The 16,066-nt window shown below is 42.1% G+C and overlaps 1 protein-coding gene and 1 long non-coding RNA gene across 4 annotated transcripts in view; one reads left to right on the forward strand and one right to left on the reverse strand.

Annotated features, from left to right (window-relative positions):
* The window catches only part of LOC107376381 (cilia- and flagella-associated protein 251), a 29,856-nt gene extending 24,455 nt beyond the window's left edge, over positions 1-5,401 (reverse strand). The window contains exon 1 of one of the 3 annotated variants that reach the window (XM_070542824.1): positions 4,618-5,401. The gene's annotated coding sequence lies outside the window, so the exon portion shown is untranslated. The other 2 variants (XM_070542821.1, XM_070542823.1) reach the window with 2 other exon arrangements.
* A 5,135-nt stretch (positions 5,402-10,536) lies between these two features.
* LOC139062195 (uncharacterized) lies at positions 10,537-15,409 on the forward strand. The gene is made up of 4 exons (XR_011515778.1): positions 10,537-10,966; positions 11,033-11,197; positions 14,800-15,044; positions 15,121-15,409. It is a non-coding gene; the product is annotated as an uncharacterized lncRNA (long non-coding RNA).
* Positions 15,410-16,066: the final 657 nt, after the last annotated feature.

Raw genomic sequence — 16,066 nt, forward strand, 5'->3', positions numbered from 1 at the left:
AGATTATAGCCAAACCCCTTACACATATTTGTGATCAGTCTCTCCAATCAGGAAGATTTCCTGAAAGGATGAAGGTTGCAAAAGTCATTCCTATCTATAAGGCTGGAGACAAACATGAATTTTCTAATTACAGACCGATTTCTATTTTATCTCAATTCTCCAAAATACTAGAAACAATATTTCATAAAAGATTGTATGACCTTATTGAGCATCATGATATTCTTTCTGAACAGCAATATGGTTTCAGACGTGATTGGACAACTTCTCTGGCAATTGTTGATCTAGTGGAGAAAATATCTGATGCAACTGACAACAAACAATATGCTGTTGGGGTGTTCTTAGACCTGACCAAAGCTTTTGATACTGTCAATCATGACTTATTAATCAAAAAAATTGTGTAGATATGGCATCAGGGGTGTGGCCTATTACTGGATTAAGAGTTATTTAGAGAACAGACTCTAATACGGCCACATTAACAACACTAATTCACAGCTACTGACAGTGACCACCGGGATCCCACAGGGGTCAGTGTTAGGTCCCTTGTTGTTTATTCTTTATATTAATGACATATGTTTAGTTTCTAAAACATTGTATTTCATACTATTTGCAGATGATACTAATGTTCTAAGTTTTGGGAAAGATTTAATAACATTAATGGACAAGGTTGAGAAAGAATTAAATGCATTAAAGTGTTGGTTTAACTTAAATAAATTAACTTTAAATTTAAATAAAACAAAATGTATCATATTTACTAATAGAGCAATTACAGTGGATACACATCTCAAAATAAATAATACAGAAATTGAAAGAGTGAATGAAATAAAATTTCTTGGTGTAACCTTAGGAAAAAGTTAAGTTGGAAACCGCATATTGACTCAATTACAGTTATCTAAATCATTAGCAGTTCTCTATCAAGTTAAATAATTTTTAGATGAAAAAGCTTTATATCTTTTGTATTGTTCTTTAATTCTGCCTTATTTCATGTATTGTGTTGAAATGTGGGGAAACACCTACGAAACCCACTTAAAGCCTTTGTTTATAATTCAGAAGAGAGTAATTCGACTTGTAAACAAAGCAGCTTGTAGAGAGCACACACATTTACTTTTTATTCGTTTAAAAGTATTAAAGCTAAGGGAATTAGTTACATTTAGAACAGCACAATGTATGTATAAAGTGATGAATAATTTGATGCCAAAACAAATTCAGGATCTGTTCCAGATCAGAGTGTGTTTATGATCTCAGAGGGTATAAAGTGTTTAGAAAGCCTAAAGTAAGAACTAAAATGAAACAACTTTGTATTTAGTGTTATGGTTGATGTGTGGAATAAATTAGACGAGGAGCAAAAAGATTGTTCAACAGTGGTAAAGTTTAAGGGTATGTTTAAATCAAATGTGATTAAATATTATGAATCAAGTCAATGAAAAAAATGTTAAAGGTCATTATTTTTAATAAAGCAAGAATGTGGGCGACGGTGGCACAGGAGTTAAGCGCTCGCCCCGTAATCGGAAGGTTGCAGGTTTGAGCCCCGCTCAGTCTGTCGCTGTCGTTGTGTCCTTGGGCAAGACACTTAACCCACGTTGCCTGCTGGTGGTGGTCGGAGGGACCGGTGGCGCCTCTGTCAGTGCGCCCCAGGGCAGCTGTGGCTACATCGTAGCTCATCCCCACCAGTGTGTGAATGGGTGAATGACTGATTGTGTTGTAAAGCGCCTTGGGGGGTTCCAGGACTCTAGAAGGTGCTATATCAAATACAGGCCATTTACCATTTACCATATTTGTGAGTCAAGGCATAGGGCAAAGCAAATTAAAAAATACCTCTTATACCTCGTTCACTTCCATTTTTTTTTTCTTTGTTCCGGGGACCCATGAGGAAAGTTAGGCTGGAAATCTACTTGCGGTTTCCCGATATGTGTACACGTGTTTAACTCATTCACTGCCAATGACGATTAAAGTTGTCATTTGCATGTTTTGAACTGTGTGGGCGTTGGAACGAGCCCCCGCACCGTGAGAACAAACATCTCAGCTCTAAAGTCGATCTTTATCCGCATACGTCACGTGATCAGGAAGCAGAACATCCACGTGTTAGGAGATTGTTTTGGGCTGCTGCTGTAAAAAAAAGTTAGGCGCGAACCGGAAAAGCTTCTGCCGATCACAATTCAACAACGGATAATAAAAGAACGGATAACACTCGAAACGCGCGGATTCTTCCTGATGTAAGAGGTGAGTCTCCGCTTTGTTTTGGTTGTTTTGGCGTCGACATCATCCTAGCGCGCAACTGTTCTGTGACTCTTAAAAAAACAGTAAAAACGGTGAGAAACGCTGGCAGTGAAGGACTTTACCGATCAGGAAACGGCTGGCAGCGAATGAGTTAAAATAGTTGCCTCGCGTAACTTGCGCTAACGCTACAGGTTGTTTGTGCATGTCCCCCGAAATTAACACGACGCATTTGCATGATTCAATATGCATGTAACCACTAGGTGGAATAAACACAAGTCACTTTAGAGGTACCATCTACGCTACTTCCGCCATCCTTTTTCTGTCCTGAGCTCAAAATGATCCCGTTACTGATCTCTTCTATTGACTCAATGTTTGTTTTGGCTGTACCCTACAAATCCAGAATTCTATTCTCGGCCCGAGTTCCCTACTGTGCCCTCTAGTGGAACACTCCAGTACTATGTGACGTAGTCTGCTGCCTGTGTCAAAGCGAGGTTAAAAAGCAAATATATTTCCAGCTGTAGGCTCCCTTTAACATGGCTCAGACTGAAAGCAACTATGTTACCATGTGACTGTCGGTCTCGCCAAACCACCAAACTTCCCTGGGTCCTCCATTCATTACACGCTCACATAATTAGCAACAGAACACCACTGGTGTGAGAAGTTCTCCACTCAATACCAGAGAAGGAGACTGGCTGCTACCACTTCAACTTTAAGACAAACTACCAGAGTCCCAAGAGAAAAACACCTTTTGAAGTCACGGACAACAAAAGACGTTTGGATTTAGAAAACAGCGACTGGTGTTTTGTGATATTTTTACTTTGGCAATGTGGGTTTCTGGTTCTGGTGAACACAGAACCAGCGAAGATACCCGGGGTTTCGCACAGGGGTGAATGCTCCGTGACTGTTGGCATTCAAAACCTAGCTGGTTTGCAGATTCGCTGCAGCAGCTTTAATATGTGCTCAAACAACACTGTGGATCACTTCTTGATTTTATGATTTGTATAATGGGTATAACCTGAAGACCCGGAAATTCAGCCAGAACACAGCAGTAAAACGTTAAAGAAGGTTTTTAATTTAAAATGTGGGAGAATCAGGGAATCGCAGAAGATCGCTGCATGGTGGCGCAGATGTTAGCACTGTTGCCTCGCAGCACAAAGGTTGCAGGTTCGAAACTCGGCTGCGGCCTTTCTGCGTGGAGTTGCGTGTTCTCCCCCATGCATGCGTGGGTTTCCTCCGGGTACTCCGGTTTCCCCCACAGATCACAACAAGCCCTATAGGTTATAAATTGTAAGTCGCTTTGGATAAAAGCGTCTGTCAAATAAATAAACATAAACATAAGATTCTGCTGATAGGAAAACTGGAGACGGAGCAGCACATGCTGCCATGACAGGGAGAGGGGGTGGGACTGTCTTGGTGCCAGCTATGGGAGCTCTTTCTTTGGTCTGTGGATTTAACTCCTCTCCTCAAAACGACACAGACAGTTAGTACCGCCCACAGAAGTTCAAGTATCCAAAAATCCAACGTCAGAGTGAGGTACCGACAAGATCATACACAAACAGCCAGAAGTCAACAATACTTATCAGGGGGTTGAGATCAATAGTCAAAGTTCAGAGCCAAGGTCGGGGTCCAGATGACAGATGGGTGAGAGAATCCGTGAGGGGCAAGGCAGGCAGAATCCATGGACAGAAAACGTGGTCAAAAGTCAAAAGGCTTGTTTGAAAATATCGCTGGAGTCTCTACTGGCACAAGGCTGTCGATAATCTGGCAGGGAGACAGAGCCTGAGCTTTGCTTAAAAGGAGGAGTGCACTGGTGAAGCAAGGAGACAATCAGGCAGACAATTCGGAAATATTTCGAATGGTTTTCCGAATGACCTGTGAGCCTGACTGGTGTTTTAATCAAACGTCAATATTTATATAAAACAGTTGCCAATTACCTAACTGGAGCATCTCCCTTTACTTTTGTGTTTCTATCAAGAGTATTTCAGAGTGGATCTTTGGATTTACCAGCTGTACCTGAATGCACCATGCAGAAATGATCACGGAGGATCATAAATGCTGTGTTGGAGGTCCAGAACAGTTTTAGGCACCACCACGTCACTCTACTGAACACGGAACGGAACCGTGGAACGTAGGGAAGAAGGGGCGGGAAACGTACTTTGGGGCAAAATACCCGGATGCTACATAAAACGTGTTGTCGCCTTTTATTCTTTTTCAACATAGTGTACTGGTCCTGAGAGCCAGCACAATCATACCTCTTTAGAAAAAACCCGAATAAGTCCTTTATGTACACTTGAAAATGAAAACAAAATAGTGTTCTATATATGTTAAACTGTATATTTTCCTCGTGTTTCATAAAGAAAAACAGTAACATGAACTTCTGTGATCAGTGAAATTAGAGCTCACCCGTGTGAATTCGTTCTGTTTCCTCCTAAAAATCGCGTCAGTAGGTCAGTAGTAGTAGGTCAGTAGCCGGAAACATTAACGCTAGAGCGAGTCAGTCTTCTGTTTGCTGTCGGAGAAATGAAAGTGAAACTATTATGAAGACGCGCCCTCAACCAGCAGAGAGGCTCCTGCTAAAAAACTACTTGGAGGAAATCTGTGGCCAGCCTGAAATCAGTTAATTTAATAATAATTGTAAATAATAATAACAATATTTCAGATTCAAACACTTGTTTATTGAAGTCGATGCCAGTTCCATTTTCCAGAAGCAGGATCTCCAAGGCTTCTGTGAATTTAACATTTATTAAATAATCATTACAAACGTTAGTCCTAAATGCTGCATTAGCAGCTCTTAATTGGCTCTAGTGTCTCTGATGGACTAGTGACCTGTTCAAGGTGTAAATAGCCTATGTTTGATATAGAGCCTTCTAGAGTCCTAGAACCGCCTCAGGCTCTTTACAACACAGTCTTTCACACACACACACACACACACACACACACACACACACACCCTGGTGGTGATGAGATACATTGTAGTCACAGCTGCCCTGGGGCGCACTGACAGAGGTGAGGCAGCCGTGCACAAGTGCTACCAGTCCCTCCGACCACCTCCAGCAGGTAATGAGAGTAAAGTGTCTTGCCCAAGGACACAATGGCAGCGACAGACTGAGTAGGGCTTGATACTTAACTCCTCTGCTGCCATCACCTCATCCAATAGATATTGACACAAGGAGCCTATGTTTGAATTCCCTTTTTTCTTTATATTCATATCTATTCAGTTTAGAAACATTGGCATTATGTGACGGTTACAGTTGCAGCAAAGGCTTTGAGAAGACTGAGTTGGTAATGCAGCTTTCCCACCCTACAGCTTCATTTCTGGTCAGCCAGCCTCTGCAGGAGAGCAGTGACCGTGTCCTGCTTGGAGGACAGCAGCTCAAAGGCTGTAGCTATCCATCTGAGGGACTCTGACATTTACACTTCTCTCCTTTAACGCCTCTTCTCTCTGGCTTCCACTCTGCGCCGAGCCGTTGAGTCCAGATAAGCCTTGTCCTGTTTCTTTTTGTTTCCTGTCTGCCCCTGTCCTTCAGAGCCAGTGATGATCGATGGAGATAAGTAGGTGGCGGTATGACAGGAGGATGTCGGGGCACGGAAGATGGCCCAAGGTTATTTGGATTGTGGCTGGGTGATGCAAAAGAATATTCATTTTGTTATTTATGACTGCAACACAAGTTGCAATAACAAGTATAGTTGTTTGCTGTTTAAAACCCAAATTAGACTCAAAAAGATCAAATGTGACAGTGGAGTAAACAAACAAGGTGGAGGAGGATTCTTCTCAGCATGCATGCTTCCATCACCTCGCTTTCTGACTATATGTGTCTACGTGTAACAGTCAACAAGCTGCACACTCGTTTATCCCGTGGGTCACCACACATGATGCAATACTGGGCCAAGACAATCCAACATGTTTAATTTTCCTGATTTATGACAGGAGTGGTCTCGATCTCTCTCCGAGCAGACAAGAGCACTCATAACACACCACACATGGCTGGAATATCTGTTAAGATTTTCTTTGGGCAGTTGAGATATAATTGCGCCAAATGGCTTCTAAATGGGCCTTTCTACAAGATGAGTAAGCATTGAGTAACATTCACAAAGCACAGTATGCAGCAACTAGTCGCCATTAGAGTGGATTTGTATGTTTCCGCTGGACACAAATGCTGTTTGGATGTGTCACTCTGCTAAATTTACGCTTCAAGTCTATTTTTTTATGTGCTAAATGCTTCTAGAACGTATCAAGCTCAGCAACTTGGATCGGGTCAGACAAGAACTCAAAGACAAAAGCAATGTACAACAACTGAAAACTTTCAAAATAAAAGTCACGTGCAGGTTTCCATTTGCTTAACTAGTAAAAAAAAATGATGTAACTACCTGTGAAACCCCTGTAGTCCAGATAAACCAAATACTTTTTAAGATGAACTGCCGAAATCTGGTGAGGGCTTAAAATTCTCGTGACCTCACTGGGCCAGCTGCTTGGAACGCTTTCGCTGTCAGGTGTGGAGCAGGCAGGTAAAACTCATCTTTACATTACACGCTGCTCACACTTCCCGTGGAAAACCGGGGGGAGGTTTTGCTGCTTTGAAAAGTGAGACAAAACTTTTAGGATGAGCAAACGTCTTTGTTCCCTTTACCATTCAAATGTCCCGCCCATAGGATGCGACTATCAACCATATCACAGTAATGTGACTAAGAGTGTTAAGAGCTTCGTACCATGTCTCTGTTACCATTTGTGCTGAGTCATCATCATCTGTGTAGATCCCAGCAAGGAAACTTGGAGCTGCAGTGGAAACATCTGTAAAAGTTAAAGAACAGCTCATAGTTTAGAAAACCAGGGGCCGGATGATGATGGTAGGGGCCCCTTGACACAAAGTGCCTCTAGTGGGCCCCTGCCCATGAGGCCCATTGGATAATACGGCCTTGAGAAAACCCACGGCTGTAGTTCGATTCTAAACTCACTTGCTGGCTCAAGGGCTTCCTCCTTAAAAGGCGGATGTTGTGGACTCGTGTTTGTAGCCATGTTTACATTCTGACCTCCGAAGTATGAATCTGTCTCATCTGATGTTGGCATGGTTGGACAGCTTTCTACTTCTTCCTCCATTCCACAGTGTTTCGTCTCCAACTCATTGGCTTCTTCATCCTCGTCCTCATCTTATCAAAAGACATGAGAATATTTTAACACAAGAGCAGAGCGAATCATGTACAACTGATTGAAAACACACTTTTTTTGTCATCATCTTCATCTGTGGCTGAATGAGCAAGGGCTGTCTGAAGGTTTGAATTGTGACTAGTCGTTATTTCTTTTTCTTTGGTTTTAGTTGCAGGGCTTGAGGAGGAGGAGGTCAATCCCAGCGTTGGTTCCTCTTTGTTCATTAAGAGTTTCATTGATAAAGTCTTCTCCATTTTCTCCCGAAACCCCTTCAACGATGACTGCGTCTGGTGTTTGTAAGGGCTCTGTTTTTGAGTTGTCTTCGATGGACGAGTCACTACTCTCTTCCGTGTCTGGTTTGTCTTCAAGCTTGTCCGAAGGCTTAAAGAAACGGCCTGTCAGTCAATTAAAAAGCACAACACAGATATTGAAACTATGCCAGCATGGTGTTTCTTTACCATATGCATGGATCACATCTGCTACGATGTCTAAATCCCTTAACCCCCAGAAACCCAAATTTAGAAAACAACTGCAAAATCTTTTTTTAACCTTTCACATGTTGTTCTAGGAGGCCAGATAAACAGGCCTATTTACGCATTTTAACAGCCAATAGTGTTGCAGAACTGAACAGTAGGACCTATTAGCAATGTAAATGTGGTTTTAAAAAGAAAAAAAATGGGGAAGGTTTATTTTTGTAAACTTAAATCTGATGTTGTAATATTCCAACCGTGGGTCTCTGGGGGTTAAACCGCTGGACTACCAAGGCCAGTACAAGAGCAGGCTTGGCTAAGACACTGTTGTGGGTGTGTTTTCTTGGCGCAGGCGGAGCTTCACTGAACAGACCGTTTTACTTCAAAATGAATTCAGGAAATACCGCATATTTAAATTAAATGACATCTCAGTGGTCCCAACGGTGATATTGTATCATATATTACCTTTGCTCTTTAAAGATCTGACTCTGAAAACTCATCTGTTGAAAATGGCTGTTATGAGGAGTCTTGGATCAGCTGTAGTTTCGTCATTTCTCACCTGCGGTTGTAAAGCACCTTGTGACTAAGCTTATGTCTGGAAAGGTGCAACACAAAAACGGTATTTATGAATGTATAAAATGTTCAGATTGGTCGTGTTAACTGCTCACAAACCTGTTGGATGCTTTAAGCTGATGCTCTGACAATCATCCTGTGACGTAGCAGAAAATGGAGCCGTTAAAACCAACATGAAGGTGACCATCATAGTTAAAAAGGGTTGTTGGTTTTTGTCAAATTCCACCATTGAAGAAAATGGGAAGGTCACAGAACATGTTGGGATTCATACGTCCAACTGGACCAAAGCCTGAGCTACACAGATTCTTACCAATGAAAGCCTTTTGAGGAGAACCTTTGGTTGGATTTGCAAAGCAAGATTCTTGGGTGTTGAAATTATCATTTTTGGATCCAGTTCTGGAAACGCTAGAAGTACAAATGTGGAAAAAATGCCCTGTTTTTGATTCTCTTGGTTCTGTAGGAAACATCACCTTTTGTAAGAGCTTCATCTGAAGGTTGATCCATGTCAGTAAGCACATCTTCATCTTCTGATTCACTCCATTCCTGTTCATCTTCATCCTTCTCACTCTCAGCATCTCCCGAGTTTATGTCCTCTCCTTCATCACTGTCATCTTTCTCTTCTTCTATCATTATAACCTGTTCTCTACTACCTAGACATCCATTACCATCATCATCGTCACTACTTTCTTCTATACAAAGCTGTAAAGACCTAATACGTCTGCACGCTGTGTTGGCGGCTTTCCTTCGTTATCTGGGTGGAAGCTCCAAGTCTGCAGGCTCACGATTAGAATACAAGGATTATTTAGATAAGGATTTATATGCTGGCAGATTTCCAAACAATAAACACTAAACATGAGAGAAAATGTTGTTTTGCTAGATCAGTAGTGCTTGGTTACCTTCTTGGTTCTGTTTTTTTCTTTGTAAAATCACTCTGTGGACAGCACACCTTCCTGTGATTAGTAAGTTTAGCAGTTTGTTAAATTTGGTCAGATTAGATTGATTTGGGTGCAAAGGAGACCATTGGCGGTTTTAAACGGGGGCCCACAGGGGCCCGGGCCCCTATAGAACCAGCCCTAGCCCTCCTTAGGAGACACACCTTAAAGGCACAGTCTGTAAGATTTAAATGTAGAATAACTTTAAAAATGTTTGATTTTGACCATCTGACCCAATTTTATTAAAAAAAGTAAATAATCTTTAATATTTCAATTTTCTCCTAAGTCCCTCCCCTGCCCTGTAGAGCTCAGCCAATATTTCTGCAAGCCTGACGCGTTGACCAATAGCGCTGCGTTACCACCAGGGGCAGCTGTCAATCATCGAGCACGAGCAGGTCTCAGCGTGCACAACAGTGTCACGCGCCTCACTCGGCTTACTGCAGAAACATGGAGCAACAAAACCCCAAATTACCTATTCCTCGACTGCCTTCCACATCTCAAAAAAATTTAAAAAGTTTAAAAGCCCTTCTTCAAAAGTGGCTGTAAGACGTTTAAGACAGTCGAGTAGAATTTACATTGGAGATTGTTTTAAACGATGGAGAGATTTTCGTGATCTACACGGCCTGAAAACGGATGAAGAGTTGGCAAAGTATCTTCTGGACAGGTAAGTTATTTATTGTTTTTCGGATAAATTTACTTAAAATCTTTCTTTCACTGAAAGAAGTAATAGAGCAAACAAGCTTTGTATGCTTGGTGTCCTATTGGCTAATGTAGCATTAGCTTGAATGCTAAGTCGACATGAATCGATGCTAGTCGAACTAGTTAAGCTATATTTGGAAGAAGTTTGAGTAACGAAAGGGGATTTTAGTTTTTTTTATATGGGAGTTAATGATTAGTGTGGCGTTTAACTATAGGCCATATCAGTGTATTGTTTTAAGCTCTTGTTTATAACTTCCCTGTTAGCGGGGTTCGGTTAGCATCTTGAACGCTGAATTAGATGTTTACACTTTCCTGAGCTGCGTGTTTGATTAAAATGAGTAATCAGCAGCTCATGTAGCACTTGTAGAAGTCTGAGGAGATGATTCAGCAGTTAGAATTAGGTGTGATTGATCAGGAACATATCCAAAACCTTATTTCCATTAGCACTGAAAGACTTATTGTGCTAACCTGGGTGGGCCACGTGTACAGATTACCGTCTGATTTTGTGGTCTTACCTACGTGAAAACTCCATATTAAAATAAAAGGAATGATAATCAGCTCGTGCAGAAATCTGTGAAGGCTGGGGAGACTTGTTTTTTTTTTACAGTGGAACAAAGATATCTGTAACCATTTTTGGTTTTGCTGCAAGTCGGCGAACACTTATGAGTTTTTTGAAGTACATTATTTGTATTTTCATATAAAAAAAGGTGAATGTAACTAATCGCCACATATGTCTTTTAGGACATGTGGATCGGTCTACTCCATCATGTGACTGGAGAACATGAGTGGTCTCTGGATGCTTGTCAGCATGATCCTTTACTAAGTGACAGAGAGAAAGACTGGATTCAGAAAGGCTCCACTCCACACAAAGCCCTCAGTGACATCATTCTCAGTGAACGCTGGCTGAAAGAAGTCCCAAAATATTTGAAATTCAGGTACTGTATTTAATTATAGCTATAAATAATAATATAATTGTTCTACAGGTTAAATTCTTGTTTTAGATCTACAGCAAATTTGGAGGCGTTTCACAACCATCTCCTAATGTATGCAAGCAAAAGATTCAGTTACATCCCACCTGTTTACGAGGCACGGATACTGCTTGCTGCACTGGACTACAATCACCACTCACATCGAGAAGTGAAGAGGAGAGCAGATGGATCGATACAGTATTTATTTATTTATTTATATTTTTAATAAAACATATACTCTTGAATTAATAATTCACTGGCCCAGTTTTAGTCATTTTTTATTAACAACTTCCTCAGATGAACAACCACAACGCTCCTAACTGCTACATATTGGTTTAACAACATGCTGTCAAGTGGCCAACTGTAGAATAACAGAAACACCACATTTTCAATAATAGTGCCTCCAGGTGGGGCTTACCTAAATTACTTTTCATTTTAAAACACTTTTTCAGCTAATTTGTTGTATACTACAAGTTAGAGCCCTGCACGGGCCTAAAATCTGAGCCCGTGTCCGGCCCAACCCGAGGGGGTGGAGCCCCAGCCCGACCCGGTCCAAAAAGGTTTTCAGGATTCTCTGGCCCGACCCGAGCCCGACTTCTTTTTAACCAACTAAATGAAAACAAAGTGCGTCAATCCTGACCAATGTCTTAAAAGACGTACAGGATCTGATCAATTTGTTTTTCCCTCGTTTACCGTCACGGAGATAACGGCGCACTGGCTCTGGTTGGTAATCACGTTAAATTTTATCTCTTTCCAACAATTTTCACAAGAAAACAAAACAGTCAAAAGCAGGGCTTGTGTTGACCGGACAGTTCCAGTATTTGACGGTTTATTTTGACGGAGAACGAATAGAAAGAATTACCCCGACGCATGCAGATGAACTGACATTTTATTCTACGCACATTGCAGATGTAGCTAAATCACACAAGAAAAGATTCCCATCTGAACATCTGAGCTGGGCCCTGCTCAGCGCAGCTCGCTCTCAGCGCAAATGTGCACAGCGAGCTGAAGTTGTGGACATTGGGTTGGAGTGCATCGCAGAACCAGGAAGGTTCCTCCCACTGAAGTGAGTGTTTTCCAAACCCTGTCTCTCAGAGAGACTTGTCACTTAGAAAATGTTCCCTGATTATGAAACTTTGGCTGAATAGCGCTTGTTCCTGTCTCCAATGAGGCAACGCATCCAGGAGCCGTCTGAGGAGAAGCCCAGAATCTCACATCCTCTTCAGCTCAGGAAACGCCTATGATTACGTACAAGCGTGACTCGTCAACCCGGTCTCACAGTAAGACTGGGTTGGGTCTGTTCAGGTTTACACAGACAATCTTTACATAGAATTGACTTACAGACATAGGCGTCATTTTAACCGGGGACGCCGGGGACATGTCCCCGGCAAAATTTGTGATTGGCAACTGTGTCCCCCCCACTTTCAAAAACGCCTGCTGATGAGGATTTTTGTTTTACCAGCTCAGATCTTATACCAGGGGTCGGCAACCTGTTCCCATCAAAGAGCCATTATTACTCGTTTCCCACGGTAATTTTGGACGGACCTTAATAAGCAGTGACTTAAGTGAAGCAGGCAGGTCGCGCTAGAAAATTTCGTTTAAAAAGACGTCATAAATGTTTTCCCCGTCATTTTTATTTCTAAAATATGAAGTAAAAACTCACAATTTAATTTTCATTCATTTGTCATTAATATGTAGTCTACACCCGTGTGTTAAGTGGACCATCTTCCAGTAAAAGCAAAGCATCCAGCCCATCTCTCCAAATGCGTAAAATGTGCATCAGCTGCTAGTTAGGCGCGCCGCGCGCACCGTCAGCTACGTCAGCCCAGACAAGAGCAGAGCAAATAGAGAAAGAATAGAGGATAATTGTGTCTGGATGTGAACCATCACCTGGCTTCTAGTCCACACTATCAGCATAATTTTAATTGTGTGTGTGTGTGTGTGTGTGTGTGTGTGTGTGTGTGTGTTTTCCACTTCAAACACTGGTCTAACCAACCAAACCAGCGTGTCCAGTAACATATTAATGTTACACTTCATGTAGGCTAGGAACATTTCACCTGCCGTGGCCCGACCGCTTCTGCTCCACATAAACTTTGTGCGTAATCAAATGTCTCTACAGGTGCTTTCTGAGCTGAAGAGGCTATTCTGCCTCAGACTGGATGGTCGTGCGTCTCCATATTAGAGACGGGAACAAGCGCTGTTCAGCCAAAGTTTCATAATTTCATAAAAAGAACATTTTTCCAAGTGACACATCCCTCAGAGAGACCGGGTTTCCAGACCGCTTCAGTGGGAGGAAATCTTATCGCATGCACCGTGGTTCTGCGCTGCGCTGCGAACCCCTCTGCAGATCTTCAGCCCACTGTCCACCGTGGGCACTCCGAGCCGCGCTGAACACAGTGTCCAGTATAAAGCTCTGATGTTCTGATGGGAATCGTTTCTTGATGGATTTAGTTACCTCCACGATGTGCGTAACGATTAAAGCAGCTCATCTGTGTGCATCAGTGCGCGTCGGGGTAATTCTTTCAAAACAACCAATATCCTTGAGTTTATCCGTCAAAACAAAAGTCAAATGTAAATATCTGAAACCTGCCATTTAACTGTTTTGCCTTCCTGTGAAGATTGTTGCAAAGAGAAACCATTAAACTTGATTAACCCCAGAGCCACAGATATAAAATTAATGCAGTAAAATATAAAGCATTTTATTTAAATATCCATTCATTATTTTACAAGCACAGAGAGCCGCATCAGATTCAGATCAGCGGGAAGGTTCCTCCGAATGAATTCAGTCGGAGGAATCTTCCTGCATGCGCTCTGGTTCTGTGACGCGCTCCAAGCCCCTCTCCACATCTTCAGCTCGCTGTGTACCTTATGTAGTACTCGCTGACAGTGAGCTGCGCTGAGCAGTGTCCAGCTCAGATGTTCAGATGGGAATCATTTCTTGAGTGATTTAGCTACATCTGCGATGTGCGTAGAATAAAAGTTCGTCTGCATGCGTCGGGGTAATTCTTTCTATTCTTTCTCCGTCAAAATAAACGGTCAAATACGGGAACTGTCCGGTCAGCACAGGCCCTGCTTTTAACTGTTTTGTTTTCTTGTGAAAATTGTTGCAAAGAGAAACTTGATTAACATCAGAGCCAGGCGCACTGCGCCGTTCTCTCCGTCACTGTAAATGAGGGAAAAACAAAATGATCGGATCCTTTTCTGACCTTCCCCACCTACAAAGTTTAATTACAACAATCAAACGTGACAGAGCCTGGATTTGTATTCTGAACAGTCTAAACATGTTTTAAAAAGAAACGTATGACAAAAGTGGCACCTGCTCAGTAAAACCACCAACAGGGTGAAAAATATCAAAATATTGTAGGCAGAGACGGGCTACAACTTCTGGATCCACTTTATATAAATCATTTTATTGATTATCTTTTTATGAAAGATAACTTTGACGTACACGAGCGACCAGTACTGGCTGCTGTCACCTGTTGTGAGCAGCGCTCTGCTGTCTGAGGGTAGGCCCCGCCCACAACGCCGCAGCTGCTGTGGCTCCCAGTGTTTTCTTTACTGTGGGAAACGGGTAATAATGGCTCTTTGATGGGAACAGGTTGCCGACCCCTGGTTTAAGTGTTTCAATTTTTTTAAATGAATTCGATTAAAAATAAAGGAGCCCGGCCCGGCCCGTGTCCGAGGTAATTACATAGTCATTGGCCCGAAGCTCGGCCCGAGGGCCGTCGGGCTGGGCCGACCCGAGGGCCTAGGGCTTCAGTGCAGGGCTCTACTACAAGTTATGGTATGTGTCATTTCAGATACCATAAAATATTCAACAAAAAATCAAGATGCTAGAGGCTGTATTCTGAGAAGATGGCAAAAGACTACTCCTACATCCCAGAGATCCAAACCATGATAGTCAACCAACGTTTGACAAGCAAGAAAGGTCTTCCTCGACGCTACAAGCTAAGGCCTGAGGATCCAAGGCGTTACGGTTTGCTGTCCGTAGTCCCTGCACCATCAACAGAGGAACTTCTACAGCACCTACGGACTCACGGTGATGGTAAAATAAAACATTATCTGCCTTACATCTTCCACACAATAGTCCATTGCTGATTGAGTTTATTTTTTATTTACAGGTAAAACTTTGCCACAGACATAGGTGTTGGTGGAGGCAAGAGAAAACCCAAACCTTCTTAATTTTTGTTTCCTGTGTTTTTTTTTGTTTGAAAATAAAGATATATTTTGGGAAAATAAGGACTAATAATTTAAAAATGTATGTAAAATGCTGGAGGTAGACGTAAGTTTTTGTTGTTGTGCAGGAGTTTTAAAATGTATGGTATTTTTACAAATGCAACACAGAGTTATGCTTTAGAACACTTTATTAGAGCATCAAACAAAAATATATAAAAAACAAACTTATGTAAAACATCAAAATACATACATTTATTTACAATCGTCTTGGAATAAAACCAGTGTAGCTACCATTGGGGTCAGGGAATTTTTCCCTTATCCTCCAGACAACGCAGCTTGGGATTACTACTCTGCGCCCTCCACCAAGTTTTCCATGCTGTCATGCTACAAACTGTCTGTAAGCTGCATGGCGGAAATGTCTGTTGTCCTCACCAGGGTCCGGGTCATCATAAACTGCTCGAAACTCATTCCACAATGTTCTGGCCAGGCGAAGAACACCATTTTGCAGAATAAACTCCTCCATGTGTGGTATAGTTGAAATACATGTCTGGGGAGGCTGTTGGCAGCATTTCTTTTCCAAATCAGTTGGCATATCTCTGCAGTGGAAGCATACACACCATGAAGGTTGATTGGATGTTGGAGGTGTTGTGGCAGGTGGACCAGAGAGGGCAAGTACATCAAAGAGAACACCAGTGTCTGTCCAGCACCATGGTAAGGATGTCAATAGCCTGCTGAGGGTTCAGGTTCTGTATGTGTTGCTACAAAAGTGGAAAGAGATGCTACAGCAACAGATTTTAGGATCATTTAGTGTAATTTTGTTATGCTTACACGTTCAAAGTCTATTTGCTCTCTCTCTCTCGAGATCTTCATCTCCAAGGTCCACAGCTGAGT

The sequence above is a fragment of the Nothobranchius furzeri genome, chromosome 12 (assembly GCF_043380555.1).
Source record: "Nothobranchius furzeri strain GRZ-AD chromosome 12, NfurGRZ-RIMD1, whole genome shotgun sequence".
NCBI lineage: Eukaryota > Metazoa > Chordata > Actinopteri > Cyprinodontiformes > Nothobranchiidae > Nothobranchius > Nothobranchius furzeri.